Source organism: Staurois parvus, unplaced genomic scaffold (genome assembly GCF_062004578.1).
Source record: "Staurois parvus isolate SC_StPar_1 unplaced genomic scaffold, SC_StPar_1.0 ptg003902l, whole genome shotgun sequence".
Classification (NCBI taxonomy): domain Eukaryota; kingdom Metazoa; phylum Chordata; class Amphibia; order Anura; family Ranidae; genus Staurois; species Staurois parvus.
In genome coordinates, this window is record NW_028321697.1 from 26269 (window position 1) to 44391 (window position 18123).

The 18123-nt window shown below is 54.6% G+C and overlaps 1 pseudogene across 1 annotated transcript in view; it reads left to right on the forward strand.

Annotated features, from left to right (window-relative positions):
• LOC149427308 (non-lysosomal glucosylceramidase-like) overlaps nt 1-18123 on the forward strand; it is an 86475-nt pseudogene that overhangs the window by 21304 nt on the left and 47048 nt on the right. The window contains exons 3-5 of the transcript XR_016311328.1: nt 3818-3886; nt 11931-12192; nt 17109-17200. The product of XR_016311328.1 is annotated as a non-lysosomal glucosylceramidase-like (transcript). The remainder of the gene's footprint in view (nt 1-3817; nt 3887-11930; nt 12193-17108; nt 17201-18123) is intronic.

Below are 18123 nucleotides of genomic sequence, written 5' to 3' on the forward strand. Positions count from 1 at the left end.
GATGAAAGGTTGGATGGAGAGATTGATGAAAGGATGGAGAGAGGGATGGGGAGATGGGTGGATGGATGGATGGAAGGTTGGAAGGAAGGATGGGGAGATGGATGGGTGGTTGGAAGGTTAGAAGAATGGAGAGATGGATGGATGGAAGGTTGGATGGAGAGATGGATGGATGGAAGAATGGAGAGATGAAAGGTTGGATGGAGAGATTGATGGAAGGATGGATATATGTATGGAAGGATGCATGGATGTAGAGATGGAAGGAGGGATGGAGACATGGATGGCTGGAAGGTTGGAAGGATGGAGAGATGGATGGAAGATTGGAAGGATGGAGAGATGGATGAAAGGTTGGATGGATGGAGGGATGGATGAAAGGATGGGGAGATGGAAGGATGGAGAGATGGATGGAAGGTTGGAATTATGGAGAGTTGGCGGGATGGATGGAAGGATGGAGAGATGGATGGAAGGTTGGAATTATGGAGAGTTGGCGGGATGGATGGAAGGATGGGGAGATGGATGGAAGGGTGGAGAGGTGGATGGAGGGAGAGATGGAAGGAGGGATGGATTGGTGGAAGGATGGGGAGATGGATGAGTGGATGGAAGGTTGGAAGAATGGAGAGATGGATGGATGGAAGGTTGAATGGAGGGATGGATGGGTGGAAGTATGGGAAGATGGAAGGAGGGATGGATGGAAGGATGGAGAGATGGTTGGATGTAAGGTGGGATGGGTGGATTATTATTATTATACAGGATTTATGGCGCCAACAGTGTCCTCAGCGCTTTAAAATATAACGGGAGACAATACAGCAACAATACAGATCAATACAAGAGGGATAGGAGGGCCTGATCCTGGGAGCTTACAATCTAAGAGGGAGGGGCTGATCCTGGGAGCTTACAATCTAAGAGGGAGGGGCTGATCCTGGGAGCTTACAATCTAGGAGGGAGGGGCTGGGTAGATGGAAGATTTGATGGAAGGATGAGTGGATGGAGGGAGGGATGGAAGGTTAGAATTATGGAGAGATGGATGGATGGAAGATTGGATGGATGGAAGGAGGGATGGATGGAGGGATCAGGGGCGGAGTGGAAATTTTTGAAAAACGACTTGTCTGGGGACAGAATCGGGGCCCCAATCTACTTTGTCCAGATAAAAAATTATATTTTTTTAACCCAAACCGTCTATAAATCGGAGTAGATATTAGGAATGTCGGGTTTATGGCGACTTAAACGTGTAATATTTTTATCATTGCGCTGTTTATCTCCTTCTCCCCTCCCCCGGCTGTCTACAGCCCCACCCCTGAGGACTAGAAGGGAGGGGAGAGACCTTGCAGTGTAATGAGCACTGATTGGCTGCTCCTCAAGAAAGGGGCGTGTCCGAGTCATTTTTGCGTTTTTTGCACAAGGTTAAATTCATTTTCGGCCTGAAGACGACACAAACCCCCCAAACATGAGATATTGTCGGAGCCGAGACCCCGGAAATTACAATGGTGGGGGTTCCAATGTTTTATGTCGCACGATGTTATCGCAAAATATCAGTAAAAATACAAGTAAGTTCATTTTAGGGCACAAAAAGCAATAAATTCCCCAATTTGTTTGTAAAATATAACAGATTGGGTTGCAGCGAGTACATAGATACCCAACATGTCCGACCTGAAATCTGCGTGTTCTCGTGGAATGGCGAGGGACTTCAGTCCCGGGATTTTCTATAGGGGACCCTTTTATAGCCCCTTCTAGGTATAGTGTATGGAGGAGGTCTGCTGCTAGAATTATCCTTCTCATCCTGGCGTGTGCGGTGATATGTGACGTGTACCGCGATCCCGATATGTGACGTGTACCGCAATCCCGATATGTGACGTGTATCGCAATCCTGATATGTGACGTGTACCGCAATCCTGATATGTGACGTGTACCGCAATCCCGATATGTGACGTGTACCGCAATGCTGATATGTGACGTGTACCGCAATCCTGATATGTGACGTGTACGGCGATCCTGATATGTGACGTGTACGGCGATCCTGATATGTGACGTGTACGGCGATCCTGATATGTGACGTGTATCGCAATCCCGATATGTGACTTGTATCGCAATCCCGATATGTGACGTGTACCGTAATCCCGATATGTGATGTGTATCGCAATCCTGATATGTGACGTGTACCGCAATCCCGATAAGTGACGTGTATCGCAATCCTGATATGCGACGTGTACCGTAATCCCGATATGTGATGTGTATCGCAATCCCGATATGTGACGTGTACCGCAATCCTGATATGTGACGTGTACCGCAATCCTGATATGTGACGTGTACCGCAATCCCGATATGTGACGTGTACCGCAATGCTGATATGTGACGTGTACCGCAATCCTGATATGTGACGTGTACCGCAATCCCGATATGTGACGTGTACCGCAATCCTGATATGTGACGTGTACCGCAATGCTGATATGTGACGTGTACCGCAATGCTGATATGTGACGTGTACCGCAATGCTGATATGTGACGTGTACCGCAATCCTGATATGTGACGTGTACCGCGATCCTGATATGTGACGTGTACGGCGATCCTGATATGTGACGTGTATCGCAATCCCGCGTCCTCTTTGTCCCCGCGTCCTCTTTGTCCCCTAGTCCCTGTGTCCTCTTTGTCCCCTAGTCCCCGCGTCCTCTTTGTCCCTGTGTCCTCTTTGTCCCCTAGTCCCTGTGTCCTCTTTGTCCCCTAGTCCCCGCGTCCTCTTTGTCCCCGCGTCCTCTTTGTCCCCGCGTCCTCTTTGTCCCCTTTGTCCCCGCGTCCTCTTTGTCCCCGCGTCCTCTTTGTCCCCTAGTCCCTGTGTCCTCTTTGTCCCCTAGTCCCCGCGTCCTCTTTGTCCCCGCGTCCTCTTTGTCCCCGCGTCCTCTTTGTCCCCTAGTCCCTGTGTCCTCTTTGTCCCCTAGTCCCCGCGTCCTCTTTGTCCCCGCGTCCTCTTTGTCCCCGCGTCCTCTTTGTCCCCGCGTCCTCTTTGTCCCCGCGTCCTCTTTGTCCCCGCGTCCTCTTTGTCCCCTTTGTCCCCGCGTCCTCTTTGTCCCCTAGTCCCCGCGTCCTCTTTGTCCCCGCGTCCTCTTTGTCCCCGCGTCCTCTTTGTCCCCGCGTCCTCTTTGTCCCCTAGTCCCCGCGTCCTCTTTGTCCCCGCGTCCTCTTTGTCCCCTAGTCCCCGCGTCCTCTTTGTCCCCTAGTCCCCGCGTCCTCTTTGTCCCCGCGTCCTCTTTGTCCCCTAGTCCCCGCGTCCTCTTTGTCCCCGCGTCCTCTTTGTCCCCGCGTCCTCTTTGTCCCCGCGTCCTCTTTGTCCCCGCGTCCTCTTTGTCCCCTAGTCCCCGCGTCCTCTTTGTCCCCTAGTCCCCGCGTCCTCTTTGTCCCCTAGTCCCCGCGTCCTCTTTGTCCCCTAGTCCCCGCGTCCTCTTTGTCCCCTAGTCCCCGCGTCCTCTTTGTCCCCGCGTCCCCTAGTCCCTGTGAGGCTGCATGGGGTGTGAATGGGGCGGAGCTGAGGGCTCTCAGGTTATATCCTCTCCAGGTCGGTGTTATTGATTCATGAGAATATCATGAATGGGGAAAGTACCCCACTATGGCCACTAGATGGAGCTGAGGAGCACACTTAGTTCCTGAATGTGCACAGCAGGTGAGTGGGGAGGTTGTGTGATCGGTGCATTGATCGGCCATAATCTCCTCCCAGGATGCATTGCAGGCAGCATGCTGATAGGGGGAGACGTCATACTGATGTAAGTGATGATCATACAACGTATGGAGAATATTCCTCCCCAGTCTGACCACCTCTCTCTGTCTGTCTAGGTGTTGCCGCTTCTGTGACGTCTCATTGAGGGATTCCCTGTCCACCGATTGGCTCTCAGGATTGGTCAGGTAAGAACAGAATTCCCATCCCCCTCTCTGATCACAACCCTTTATAATAGTATGTGAAGGTGTGACTGTCACCCCCCGAAGGTCATAGAGCGCCCCCTGCAGGAGATGTGACTGCATGACTTCCAATCCTACCTATTATACTAGCCCCCCCATACCTTACCTGCGGCCACGCCCAATGTGACCCCGACTGAGCATGTGACGTCACACCGTCAGCTCTCACTACATTGGCTGTGAGTGATCATGTGACGTCACACCGTCAGCTCTCACTACATTGGCTGTGAGTGATCATGTGACGTCACACCGTCAGCTCTCACTACATTGGCTGTGAGTGATCATGTGACGTCACACCGTCAGCTCTCACTACATTGGCTGTGAGTGATCATGTGACGTCACACCGTCAGCTCTCACTACATTGGCTGTGAGTGATCATGTGACGTCACACCGTCAGCTCTCAATACATTGGCTGTGAGTGATCATGTGACATCACACCGTCAGCTCTCACTACATTGGCTGTGAGTGATCATGTGACGTCACACCGTCAGCTCTCACTACATTGGCTGTGAGTGATCATGTGACGTCACACCGTCAGCTCTCACTACATTGGCTGTGAGTGATCATGTGACGTCACACCGTCAGCTCTCAATACATTGGCTGTGAGTGATCATGTGACGTCACACCGTCAGCTCTCAATACATTGGCTGTGAGTGATCATGTAACGTCACACCGTCAGCTCTCACTACATTGGCTGTGAGTGATCATGTGACGTCACACCGTCAGCTCTCACTACATTGGCTGTGAGTGATCATGTAATGTCACACCGTCAGCTCTCACTACATTGGCTGTGAGTGATCATGTGACTTCACACCGTCAGCTCTCACTACATTGGCTGTGAGTGATCATGTGACGTCACACCGTCAGCTCTCACTACATTGGCTGTGAGTGATCTTGTGATGTCACACCACCTGCTTTCACTACATTGGCTGTGAGTGATCATGTGACGTCACACCGCCGGCTTTCACTACATTGGCTATGAGTGATCATGTGATGTCACATCGTCAGCTCTCACTACATTGGCTGTGAGTGATCATGTGACGTCACACCGTCAGCTCTCACTACATTGGCTGTGAGTGATCTTGTGATGTCACACCACCTGCTTTCACTACATTGGCTGTGAGTGATCATGTGACGTCACACCGCCGGCTTTCACTACATTGGCTATGAGTGATCATGTGATGTCACATCGTCAGCTCTCACTACATTGGCTGTGAGTGATCATGTGACGTCACACCGTCAGCTCTCACTACATTGGCTGTGAGTGATAATGTGACCTCACACCACCGGCTTTCACTACATTGGATGTCAATGATTATGTGATGTCACACCGTCAGCTCTCACTACATTGGCTGTGAGTGATCATGTGACGTCACACCGCCGGCTTTCACTACATTGGCTATGAGTGATCATGTGACGTCACACCGTCAGCTCTCACTACGTTGGCTGTGAGTGATCATGTGACGTCACACCGCCGGCTTTCACTACATTGGCTATGAGTGATCATGTGACGTCACACCGTCCGCTCTCATTGCATTGGCTGTGAGTGATCATGTGACATCACTGCCAGCTTTCACTACATTGGATGTCAATGATTATGTGATGTCACACCGTCAGCTCTCACTACATTGGCTGTGAGTGATCATGTGACGTCACACCGCCGGCTTTCACTACGTTGGCTATGAGTGATCATGTGACTTCACACCGTCAGCTCTCACTACGTTGGCTGTGAGTGATCATGTGATGTCACACCGCCAGGCCCCCATGAGCTGATTGCAGTGCCAGTTGGGCCATTATGAGGATTTGTAGAGCAGGGCTGATCATGGTTGGTGAACAGTGAAAAGTGAGCTCATCCAGGAAGTGTGTTGGCACAGCAAGAGGGAGAAGAGGCAGAGAAAGATTGTACCTGATTGGTGGAGAAGAGCAGAAGCTGATTTATTTCCTCTGGAGAAGGAAGAAGAAAAAGTGGTCTTAAAGTGAAGAGTGAGGAGAGCTGATGCAGCGAGGGACTGGTCATGGAGGGGTGGAGGAGGACTGGTCATGGAGGGGTGGAGGAGGACTGGTCATAGACTGGATAGAGAAGTGGAGGAGGACTGGTCATGGGCTGGATAGAGAGGTGAAAGAGGATTTGTCATAGACTGGATGTTGTGGTGGAGAAGGACTTGTCAGACTGGATGGAGAGGTGGAGGGGGACTGGTCATGGAGAGGTGGAGGAGGACTGGTCATAGAGTGGATGGAGGGGTGGAGGAGGACTGGTTATAGACTGGATGGAGAGTGGAGGAGGATTGGTCATTGAATGGATGGAGAGCTGGAGGAGGGCTGGTCATAGGCTGGATGGATAGGTGGAGGAGGACTGGTCATAGGCTGAATGGAGAAGTGGAGGAGGGCTGGTCATAGGCTGGATGGATAGGTGGAGGAGGACTGGTCATAGGCTGGATGGAGAGGTGGAGGAGGACTGGTCATAGATTGGATGGAGTAGTGCAGGAGGACTGGTCATAGACTGGATGCAGAGGTGGAGGAGGACTGGTCATGGAGAGGTGGAGGAGGACTGGTCATAGACTGGATGCAGAGGTGGAGGAGGACAGGTCATATGCTGGATGGAGAGGTGGAGGAGGACTGGTCATAGACTGGATGGAGAGGTGGAGGAGGACTGGTCATAGGCTGGATGGAGAGGTGGAGGAGGACTGGTAGTAGACTGGATGGAGAGGTGGAGGAGGACTGGTCGTAGACTGGATGGAGAGGTGGAGGAGGACTGGTCGTAGACTGGATGGAGAGGTGGAGGAGGACTGGTCGTAGACTGGATGGAGGTGTGGAGGAGGACTGGTCATAGACTGAATGGAGGGGTGGAGGAGGACTGGTAGTAGACTGGATGGAGAGGTGGAGGAGTACTGGTAGTAGACTGGATGCAGAGGTGGAGGAGGACTGGTCATACACTGGATGGAGAGGTGAAGGAGGACTGGTAGTAGACTGGATGGAGAGGTGGAGGAGGACTGGTAGTAGACTGGATGGAGAGGTGAAGGAGGACTGGTAGTAGACTGGATGGAGAGGTGGAGGAGGACTGGTAGTAGACTGGATGGAGAGGTGGAGGAGGACTGGTAGTAGACTGGATGGAGAGGTGGAGGAGGACTGGTAGTAGATTGGATGGAGAGGTGGAGGAGGACTGGTAGTAGACTGGATGGAGAGGTGGAGGAGGACTGGTAGTAGACTGGATGGAGAGGTGGAGGAGGACTGGTCATACACTGGATGGAGAGGTGGAGGGTGTATTGGTTGTAGACTGGATGGAGAGGTGGAGGAGGACTGGTAGTAGACTGGATGGAGAGGTGGAGGAGGACTGGTAGTAGACTGGATGGAGAGGTGGAGGAGGACTGGTAGTAGACTGGATGGAGAGGTGGAGGAGGACTGGTAGTAGACTGGATGCAGAGGTGGAGGACGACTGGTAGTAGACTGGATGGAGAGGTGGAGGACGACTGGTAGTAGACTGGATGGAGAGGTGGAGGAGGACTGGTAGTAGACTGGATGGAGAGGTGGAGGAGGACTGGTCATAGGCTGGATGGAGAGGTGGAGGAGGACTGGTAGTAGACTGGATGGAGAGGTGGAGGAGGACTTATAGTAGACTGGATGGAGAGGTGGAGGAGGACTGGTAGTAGACTGGATGGAGAGGTGGAGGAGGACTGGTAGTAGATTGGATGGAGAGGTGGAGGAGGACTGGTAGTAGACTGGATGGAGAGGTGGAGGAGGACTTGTAGTAGACTGGATGGAGAGGTGGAGGAGGACTGGTAGTAGACTGGATGGAGAGGTGGAGGGTGTATTGGTTGTAGACTGGATGGAGAGGTGGAGGAGGACTGGTAGTAGACTGGATGGAGAGGTGGAGGAGGACTGGTCATAGACTGGATGGAGAGGTGGAGGAGGACTGGTAGTAGACTGGATGGAGAGGTGGAGGAGGACTGGTAGTAGACTGGATGGAGAGGTGGAGGGTGTATTGGTTGTAGACTGGATGGAGAGGTGGAGGACGACTGGTAGTAGACTGGATGGAGAGGTGGAGGAGGACTGGTAGTAGACTGGATGGAGAGGTGGAGGAGGACTGGTCGTAGACTGGATGGAGAGGTGGAGGAGGACTGGTAGTAGACTGGATGGAGAGGTGGAGGGTGTATTGGTTGTAGACTGGATGGAGAGGTGGAGGAGGACTGGTAGTAGACTGGATGGAGAGGTGGAGGAGGACTGGTCGTAGACTGGATGGAGAGGTGGAGGAGGACTGGTAGTAGACTGGATGGAGAGGTGGAGGAGGACTGGTAGTAGACTGGATGGAGAGGTGGAGGAGGACTGGTAGTAGATTGGATGGAGATCTGGAGGGTGTATTGGTTGTAGACTGGCTGGAGAGGTGGAGGAGGACTGGTAGTAGACTGGATGGAGAGGTGGAGGAGGACTGGTAGTAGACTGGATGGAGAGGTGGAGGAGGACTGGTAGTAGATTGGATGGAGATCTGGAGGGTGTATTGGTTGTAGACTGGATGGAGAGGTGGAGGAGGACTGGTCATAGACTGGATGGAGAGGTGGAGGAGGACTGGTCATAGGCTGGATGGAGAGGTGGAGGAGGACTGGTAGTAGACTGGATGGAGAGGTGGAGGAGGACTGGTAGTAGACTGGATGGAGAGGTGGAGGAGGACTGGTAGTAGACTGGATGGAGAGGTGGAGGAGGACTGGTAGTAGACTGGATGGAGAGGTGGAGGAGGACTGGTAGTAGACTGGATGGAGAGGTGGAGGAGGACTGGTAGTAGACTGGATGGAGAGGTGGAGGGTGTATTGGTAGTAGACTGGATGGAGAGGAGGAGGAGGAGGACTGGTAGTAGATTGGATGGAGATCTGGAGGGTGTATTGGTTGTAGACTGGATGGAGAGGTGGAGGAGGACTGGTAGTAGACTGGATGGAGAGGTGGAGGAGGACTGGTAGTATACTGGATGGAGAGGTGGAGGGTGTATTGGTTGTAGACTGGATGGAGAGGTGGAGGAGGACTGGTAGTAGACTGGATGGAGAGGTGGAGGAGGACTGGTAGTAGACTGGATGGAGAGGTGGAGGAGGACTGGTCGTAGACTGGATGGAGAGGTGGAGGAGGACTGGTAGTAGACTGGATGGAGAGGTGGAGGAGGACTGGTAGTAGACTGGATGGAGAGGTGGAGGAGGACTGGTAGTAGACTGGATGGAGAGGTGGAGGAGGACTGGTAGTAGACTGGATGGAGAGGTGGAGGAGGACTGGTAGTAGACTGGATGGAGAGGTGGAGGAGGACTGGTAGTAGACTGGATGGAGAGGTGGAGGGTGTATTGGTAGTAGACTGGATGGAGAGGAGGAGGAGGAGGACTGGTAGTAGATTGGATGGAGATCTGGAGGGTGTATTGGTTGTAGACTGGATGGAGAGGTGGAGGAGGACTGGTAGTAGACTGGATGGAGAGGTGGAGGAGGACTGGTCGTAGACTGGATGGAGAGGTGGAGGAGGACTGGTAGTAGACTGGATGGAGAGGTGGAGGAGGACTGGTAGTAGACTGGATGGAGAGGTGGAGGAGGACTGGTAGTAGACTGGATGGAGAGGTGGAGGAGGACTGGTCGTAGACTGGATGGAGGAGAGGTGGAGGGTGTATTGGTAGTAGACTGGATGGAGAGGTGGAGGGTGTATTGGTAGTAGACTGGATGGAGAGGTGGAGGAGGACTGGTAGTAGACTGGACGGAGAGGTGGAGGAGGACTGGTCGTAGACTGGATGGAGAGGTGGAGGGTGTATTGGTTGCAGACTGGATGGAGAGGTGGAGGAGGACTGGTAGTAGACTGGATGGAGAGGTGGAGGAGGACTGGTAGTAGACTGGATGCAGAGGTGGAGGACGACTGGTAGTAGACTGGATGGAGAGGTGGAGGACGACTGGTAGTAGACTGGATGGAGAGGTGGAGGAGGACTGGTAGTAGACTGGATGGAGAGGTGGAGGAGGACTGGTCATAGGCTGGATGGAGAGGCGGAGGACGACTGGTAGTAGACTGGATGGAGAGGCGGAGGACGACTGGTAGTAGACTGGATGGAGAGGAGGAGGAGGACTGGTAGTAGACTGGATGGAGAGGTGGAGGAGGACTGGTAGTAGACTGGATGGAGAGGTGGAGGAGGACTGGTAGTAGACTGGATGGAGAGGTGGAGGAGGACTGGTCATAGGCTGGATGGAGAGGCGGAGGACGACTGGTAGTAGACTGGATGGAGAGGAGGAGGAGGACTGGTAGTAGACTGGATGGAGAGGTGGAGGAGGACTGGTAGTAGACTGGATGGAGAGGTGGAGGGTGTATTGGTAGTAGACTGGATGGAGAGGTGGAGGAGGACTGGTAGTAGACTGGATGGAGAGGTGGAGGGTGTATTGGTAGTAGACTGGATGGAGAGGTGGAGGAGGACTGGTAGTAGACTGGATGGAGAGGTGGAGGGTGTATTGGTAGTAGACTGGATGGAGAGGTGGAGGGTGTATTGGTAGTAGACTGGATGGAGAGGAGGAGGAGGACTGGTCGTAGATTGGATGGAGAGGAGGACTGGTAGTAGATTGGATGGAGATCTGGAGGGTGTATTGGTTGTAGACGGGACGATACTCGTTCTTTCTCGGTGGGTGTGTTAATTGCGGTGCAGTTGTTAATACATGACACAACACGTGTGACACGGATCCAGGACTAATGATGGGGGCGGGGCTGAGTGGATGGTGATTTGGGGTGAAGGGTGTCATTATCTGGGTCATGTATGGAGATGACCTGGAGGGGAATGTTGAGGCAGAACGAGTTGAGCGAGTTGTTAGCTGGGTTGTCTCCTGTGTGTGGGATGTGCCAGTCTGCCACCCGCGTCCTTCCAGGACTGACACCAACCAATCACCCAGCGAGGTCACACCTGATGGAGGACCAGGGACCCCGGGGGACCCTGGGGGCGTCTCCTCCAATCTCTATGGTTGTTGGGGGCTTCTGCTGAACATTGACCCCCCCATAAATGGTCACATGACCCCTCTGGAGGATTCTGCTGATTTGTGTGAGTGAATTCTTCCTGTCCGGGGGGCTCTTATAGTGTCATCATAGTCCAGGTGATGGGGGGGGGGGGGCAAACTCCATGCGCACACACACTCCATGCTCACACACACACACTCCATGCACACACGCACACTCCATGCTCACACACTCAATGCTCACACACTCAATGCTCACACACGCACACTCCATGCTCACACACGCACACTCCATGCACACACGCACACTCCATGCTCACACACTCAATGCTCACACACACACACTCCATGCTCACACACGCACACTCCATGCTCACACACGCACACTCCATGCTCACACACGCACACTCCATGCTCACACACGCACACTCCATGCTCACACACGCACACTCCATGCTCACACACGCACACTCCATGCACACACGCACACACTCCATGCACACTCTATACACACACTCCATGCACACACGCACACTCCATGCACACACGCACACTCCATGCACACACGCACACTCCGTGCACACACGCACACTCCGTGCACACACGCACACTCCGTGCACACACACACTCCGTGCGCGCGCACTCCATGCGCGCGCACTCCATGCGCGCGCACTCCATGCGCGCGCACACACTCCATGCGCGCGCACACACTCCATGCGCGCGCACACACATTCCATGCGCGCGCACACACATTCCATGCACACACACACATTCCATGCACACACACACATTCCATGCACACACGCACACTCCATGCACACACGCACACTCCATGCACACACGCACACTCCATGCGCACACATTCCATGCACACACACACATTCCATGCACACACACACACTCCATGCACACACACACACACTCCATGCACACACACACACTCCATGCACACACATTCCATGCACACACACACACTCCATGCTCACACACACACACTCCATGCACACACGCACACTCCATGCACACACACTGACAATGATTTGTGTTGCAGGAATTCGGAGGAAGGACTTTGCTCCGTGGGGTGTGACGGAGAGCAGAGACATCTCCTGGCCCAGCGCCTGTCAGTGACAGTCAGACATGGAGGGAAGGCGGGCTCTGATGGAGGGGTACCAGGGGGCGGTGTCGGGGTTCGGGGTGCCCAGCCATGGATGGAGGATCTGCCTCGCTCACCAGTATGAGGAGAAGAGGAAACCCTTCCGGCTGGAACACGTCTCCCCCACCACCGTCCTCCACCACCTGCCTATGGGCCTCAGGTAGGAGATCCGTATACTGTGCATAGTGTCTGTATACCCCCCCCCTGTGTCCGTATACCCCCCCTGTGTCTGTATACCCCCCCCTGTGTCCGTATACCCCCCCCCCTGTGTCCGTATACCCCCCCCTGTGTCTATATACCCCCCCCTGTGTCTATATACCCCCCCCTGTGTCTGTATACCCCCCCTGTGTCTGTATACCCCCCCTGTGTCTGTATACCCCCCCTGTGTCTGTATACCCCCCCTGTGTCTGTATACCCCCCCCTGTGTCTGTATACCCCTCACTGTGTCTGTATACCCCCCCCCCTGTGTCTGTATACCCCCCCTGTGTCTGTATACCCCTCACTGTGTCTGTATACCCCGCACTGTGTCTGTATACCCCCCCTGTGTCTGTATACCCCCCCTGTGTCTGTATACCCCGCACTGTGTCTGTATACCCCCCCTGTGTCTGTATACCCCCCCTGTGTCTGTATACCCCCCCTGTGTCTGTATACCCCCCCTGTGTCTGTATACCCCCCCTGTGTCTGTATACCCCCCCTGTGTCTGTATACCCCCCCTGTGTCTGTATACCCCTCACCGTGTCTGTATACCCCCCCTGTGTCTGTATACCCCCCCTGTGTCTGTATACCCCGCACTGTGTCTGTATACCCCCCCTGTGTCTGTATACCCCCCCTGTGTCTGTATACCCCCCCTGTGTCTGTATACCCCCCCTGTGTCCGTATACCCCCCCTGTGTCCGTATACCCCTCACTGTGTCTGTATACCCCTCACTGTGTCTGTATACCCCCCCCTGTGTCTGTATACCCCCCCTGTGTCTGTATACCCCCCCTGTGTCTGTATACCCCCCCCCTGTGTCTGTATACCCCCCCTGTGTCTGTATACCCCCCCTGTGTCTGTATACCCCCCCTGTGTCTGTATACCCCCCCTGTGTCTGTATACCCCCCTGTGTCTGTATACCCCCCCCCTGTGTCTGTATACCCCCCCCTGTGTCCGTATACCCCCCCCTGTGTCTGTATACCCCCCCCTGTGTCCGTATACCCCTCACTGTGTCTGTATACCCCTCACTGTGTCTGTATACCCCCCCCCTGTGTCCGTATACCCCCCCTGTGTCCGTATACCCCCCCCCCTGTGTCCGTATACCCCCCCTGTGTCTGTATACCCCCCCTGTGTCTGTATACCCCCCCCTGTGTCTGTATACCCCTCACTGTGTCTGTATACCCCTCACTGTGTCTGTATACCCCCCCTGTGTCTGTATACCCCCCCCTGTGTCTGTATACCCCTCACTGTGTCTGTATACCCCCCCCCTGTGTCTGTATACCCCTCACTGTGTCTGTATACCCCCCCTGTGTCTGTATACCCCTCACCGTGTCTGTATACCCCGCACTGTGTCTGTATACCCCCCCTGTGTCTGTATACCCCCCCTGTGTCTGTATACCCCTCCCTGTGTCTGTATACCCCCCCTGTGTCTGTATACCCCCCCCTGTGTCTGTATACCCCTCCCTGTGTCTGTATACCCCTCCCTGTGTCTGTATACCCCCCCCTGTGTCTGTATACCCCTCCCTGTGTCTGTATACCCCTCCCTGTGTCTGTATACCCCCCCTGTGTCTGTATACCCCTCACTGTGTCTGTATACCCCTCACTGTGTCTGTATACCCCCCCCTGTGTCTGTATACCCCTCCCTGTGTCTGTATACCCCTCCCTGTGTCTGTATACCCCTCCCTGTGTCTGTATACCCCCCCTGTGTCTGTATACCCCCCCTGTGTCTGTATACCCCCCCCCTGTGTCTGTATACCCCTCACTGTGTCTGTATACCCCCCCTGTGTCTGTATACCCCGCACCGTGTCTGTATACCCCTCACTGTGTCTGTATACCCCCCCTGTGTCTGTATACCCCTCACCGTGTCTGTATACCCCCCCTGTGTCTGTATACCCCCCCTGTGTCTGTATACCCCCCCTGTGTCTGTATACCCCCCCTGTGTCTGTATACCCCCCCTGTGTCTGTATACCCCCCCTGTGTCTGTATACCCCCCCGTGTCTGTATACCCCTCACTGTGTCTGTATACCCCTCACCGTGTCTGTATACCCCCCCTGTGTCTGTATACCCCTCACTGTGTCTGTATACCCCGCACTGTGTCTGTATACCCCCCCTGTGTCTGTATACCCCCCCTGTGTCTGTATACCCCCCCCTGTGTCTGTATACCCCCCCTGTGTCTGTATACCCCCCCTGTGTCTGTATACCCCCCCTGTGTCTGTATACCCCTCACCGTGTCTGTATACCCCCCCTGTGTCTGTATACCCCGCACTGTGTCTGTATACCCCCCCCTGTGTCTGTATACCCCCCCTGTGTCCGTATACCCCCCCTGTGTCTGTATACCCCTCCCTGTGTCTGTATACCCCCCCCTGTGTCTGTATACCCCCCCCTGTGTCTGTATACCCCTCCCTGTGTCTGTATACCCCTCCCTGTGTCTGTATACCCCTCCCTGTGTCTGTATACCCCCCCTGTGTCTGTATACCCCTCACTGTGTCTGTATACCCCTCCCTGTGTCTGTATACCCCTCCCTGTGTCTGTATACCCCCCCTGTGTCTGTATACCCCCCCCTGTGTCTGTATACCCCTCCCTGTGTCTGTATACCCCTCCCTGTGTCTGTATACCCCCCCTGTGTCTGTATACCCCCCCTGTGTCTGTATACCCCTCACTGTGTCTGTATACCCCCCCCTGTGTCTGTATACCCCCCCCTGTGTCTGTATACCCCTCCCTGTGTCTGTATACCCCCCCTGTGTCTGTATACCCCTCACTGTGTCTGTATACCCCCCCCCTGTGTCTGTATACCCCCCCCTGTGTCTGTATACCCCTCCCTGTGTCTGTATACCCCCCCTGTGTCTGTATACCCCCCCTGTGTCTGTATACCCCCCCCCTGTGTCTGTATACCCCTCACTGTGTCTGTATACCCCCCCTGTGTCTGTATACCCCCCCTGTGTCTGTATACCCCCCCTGTGTCTGTATACCCCCCCTGTGTCTGTATACCCCCCCCTGTGTCTGTATACCCCCCCTGTGTCTGTATACCCCCCCTGTGTCTGTATACCCCCCCTGTGTCTGTATACCCCTCACCGTGTCTGTATACCCCCCCTGTGTCTGTATACCCCGCACTGTGTCTGTATACCCCCCCCTGTGTCTGTATACCCCCCCTGTGTCCGTATACCCCCCCTGTGTCTGTATACCCCTCCCTGTGTCTGTATACCCCCCCCTGTGTCTGTATACCCCCCCCTGTGTCTGTATACCCCTCCCTGTGTCTGTATACCCCTCCCTGTGTCTGTATACCCCTCCCTGTGTCTGTATACCCCCCCTGTGTCTGTATACCCCTCCCTGTGTCTGTATACCCCCCCTGTGTCTGTATACCCCCCCTGTGTCTGTATACCCCCCCTGTGTCTGTATACCCCCCCCCTGTGTCTGTATACCCCTCACTGTGTCTGTATACCCCCCCTGTGTCTGTATACCCCTCCCTGTGTCTGTATACCCCCCCTGTGTCTGTATACCCCCCCTGTGTCTGTATACCCCCCCTGTGTCTGTATACCCCCCCTGTGTCTGTATACCCCCCTGTGTCTGTATACCCCCCCTGTGTCTGTATACCCCCCCCCTGTGTCTGTATACCCCCCCCTGTGTCTGTATACCCCCCCTGTGTCTGTATACCCCCCCTGTGTCTGTATACCCCCCCTGTGTCTGTATACCCCCCCTGTGTCTGTATACCCCCCCTGTGTCTGTATACCCCCCCTGTGTCTGTATACCCCCCCCCTGTGTCTGTATACCCCCCCCCTGTGTCTGTATAGCCCCCCTGTGTCTGTATACCCCTCACTGTGTCTGTATACCCCTCACTGTGTCTGTATACCCCCCCTGTGTCTGTATACCCCTCACTGTGTCTGTATACCCCCCCCTGTGTCTGTATACCCCTCACTGTGTCTGTATACCCCCCCTGTGTCTGTATACCCCCCTGTGTCTGTATACCCCTCCCTGTGTCTGTATACCCCTCCCTGTGTCTGTATACCCCCCCTGTGTCTGTATACCCCTCACTGTGTCTGTATACCCCTCACTGTGTCTGTATACCCCCCCTGTGTCTGTATACCCCTCACTGTGTCTGTATACCCCCCCCTGTGTCTGTATACCCCTCACTGTGTCTGTATACCCCCCCTGTGTCTGTATACCCCCCTGTGTCTGTATACCCCTCACTGTGTCTGTATACCCCTCCTGTGTCTGTATACCCCATGTAGTGTCCATACATATACCACATGTGGTCTCCCCCCCTCCCCCCATCTATGATCTGTGACCCCTCCCCTGTGTTCTCCTCCATACAGATACCACATGTGGTCTCCCCCCCAATCTGTGATCTATGACCCCTCCCCTGTGTTCTCCTCCATACAGATACCACATGTGGTCTCCCCCCCCCCCCCAATCTGTGATCTATGACCCCTCCCCTGTGTTCTCCTCCATACAGATACCACATGTGGTCTCCCCCCCCTCCCCCAATCTATGGTCTATGACCCCTCCCCTGCGTTCTCCTCCATACAGGTACCTCATGTGGTCTCCCCCCCCCCCCCCCCCCAATCTATGATCTATGACCCCTCCCCTGTGTTCTCCTCCATACAGGTACCACATGTGGTCTCCCCCTCCCCCCCCAGTCTATGGTCTATGACCCCTCCCCTGTGTTCTCCTCCATACAGGTACCTCATGTGGTCCCCCATCTATGGTCTATGACCCCTCCCCTGTGTTCTCTTCCATACAGATACCTCATGTGGTCTCCCCCCCCCCCCTCCCCCCATCTATGGTCTATGACCCCTCCCCTTTGTTCTCCTCCATACAGGTACCTCATGTGGTCCCCTCCCCCAATCTATGATTTTTGACCCCTCCCCTGTGTTCTCCTCCATACAGGTACCTCATGTGGTGGTGCCGCAAGACCTATGTGGAGAAGAAAGCGCCATTCATAGACATGTTCAACGCCACCCCCCTGCGCCAGATATACGGTGAGTCACCCGAGAGGAAGGTCACCTGACCCTCTGTGACACCGACACGTCATCATCATAATAATAGTGGTGTCTGGTGTCAGTTATTAGCAGATCATTGACTAATCCCATTCCTGCCCTCTCCCAGGTGATAACATTCATTGTCAGGCAGTAGGTCAGCACACGCCAGGGACATGCCAGGAGGTCTCCTCCATCTGTCCCTAAAGGAGGTCTCCTCCATCTGTCCCTAAAGGAGGTCTCCTCCATCTGTCCCTACAGGAGGTCTCCTCCATCTGTCCCTAAAGGAGGTCTCCTCCATCTGTCCCTACAGGAGGTCTCCTCCATCTGTCCCTACAGGAGGTCTCCTCCATCTGTCCCTACAGGAGGTCTCCTCCATCTGTCCCTACAGGAGGTCTCCTCCATCTGTCCCTACAGGAGGTCTCCTCCATCTGTCCCTACAGGAGGTCTCCTCCATCTGTCCCTACAGGAGGTCTCCTCCATCTGTCCCTACAGGAGGTCTCCTCCATCTGTCCCTACAGGAGGTCTCCTCCATCTGTCCCTACAGGAGGTCTCCGTCTCTCCCTGCAGGAGGTCTCCTCCGTCTCTCCCTACAGGAGGTCTCCTCCGTCTCTCCCTACAGGAGGTCTCCTCCGTCTCTCCCTACAGGAGGTCTCCTCCGTCTCTCCCTACAGGAGGTCTCCTCCGTCTCTCCCTACAGGAGGTCTCCTCCGTCTCTCCCTACAGGAGGTCTCCTCCGTCTCTCCCTACAGGAGGTCTCCTCCGTCTCTCCCTGCAGGTTCTCCACGGTCCCTCCCTACCGGAGGTCTCCATCTCTCCCTACAGGAAGTCTCCTCCGTCTCTTCCTGTAGGTGGTCTCCTCCGTCTGTTCCTACATGAGGTCTCCTCGGTCTCTCCCTGCAGGGTCTCCTCGGTCTCTCCCTGCA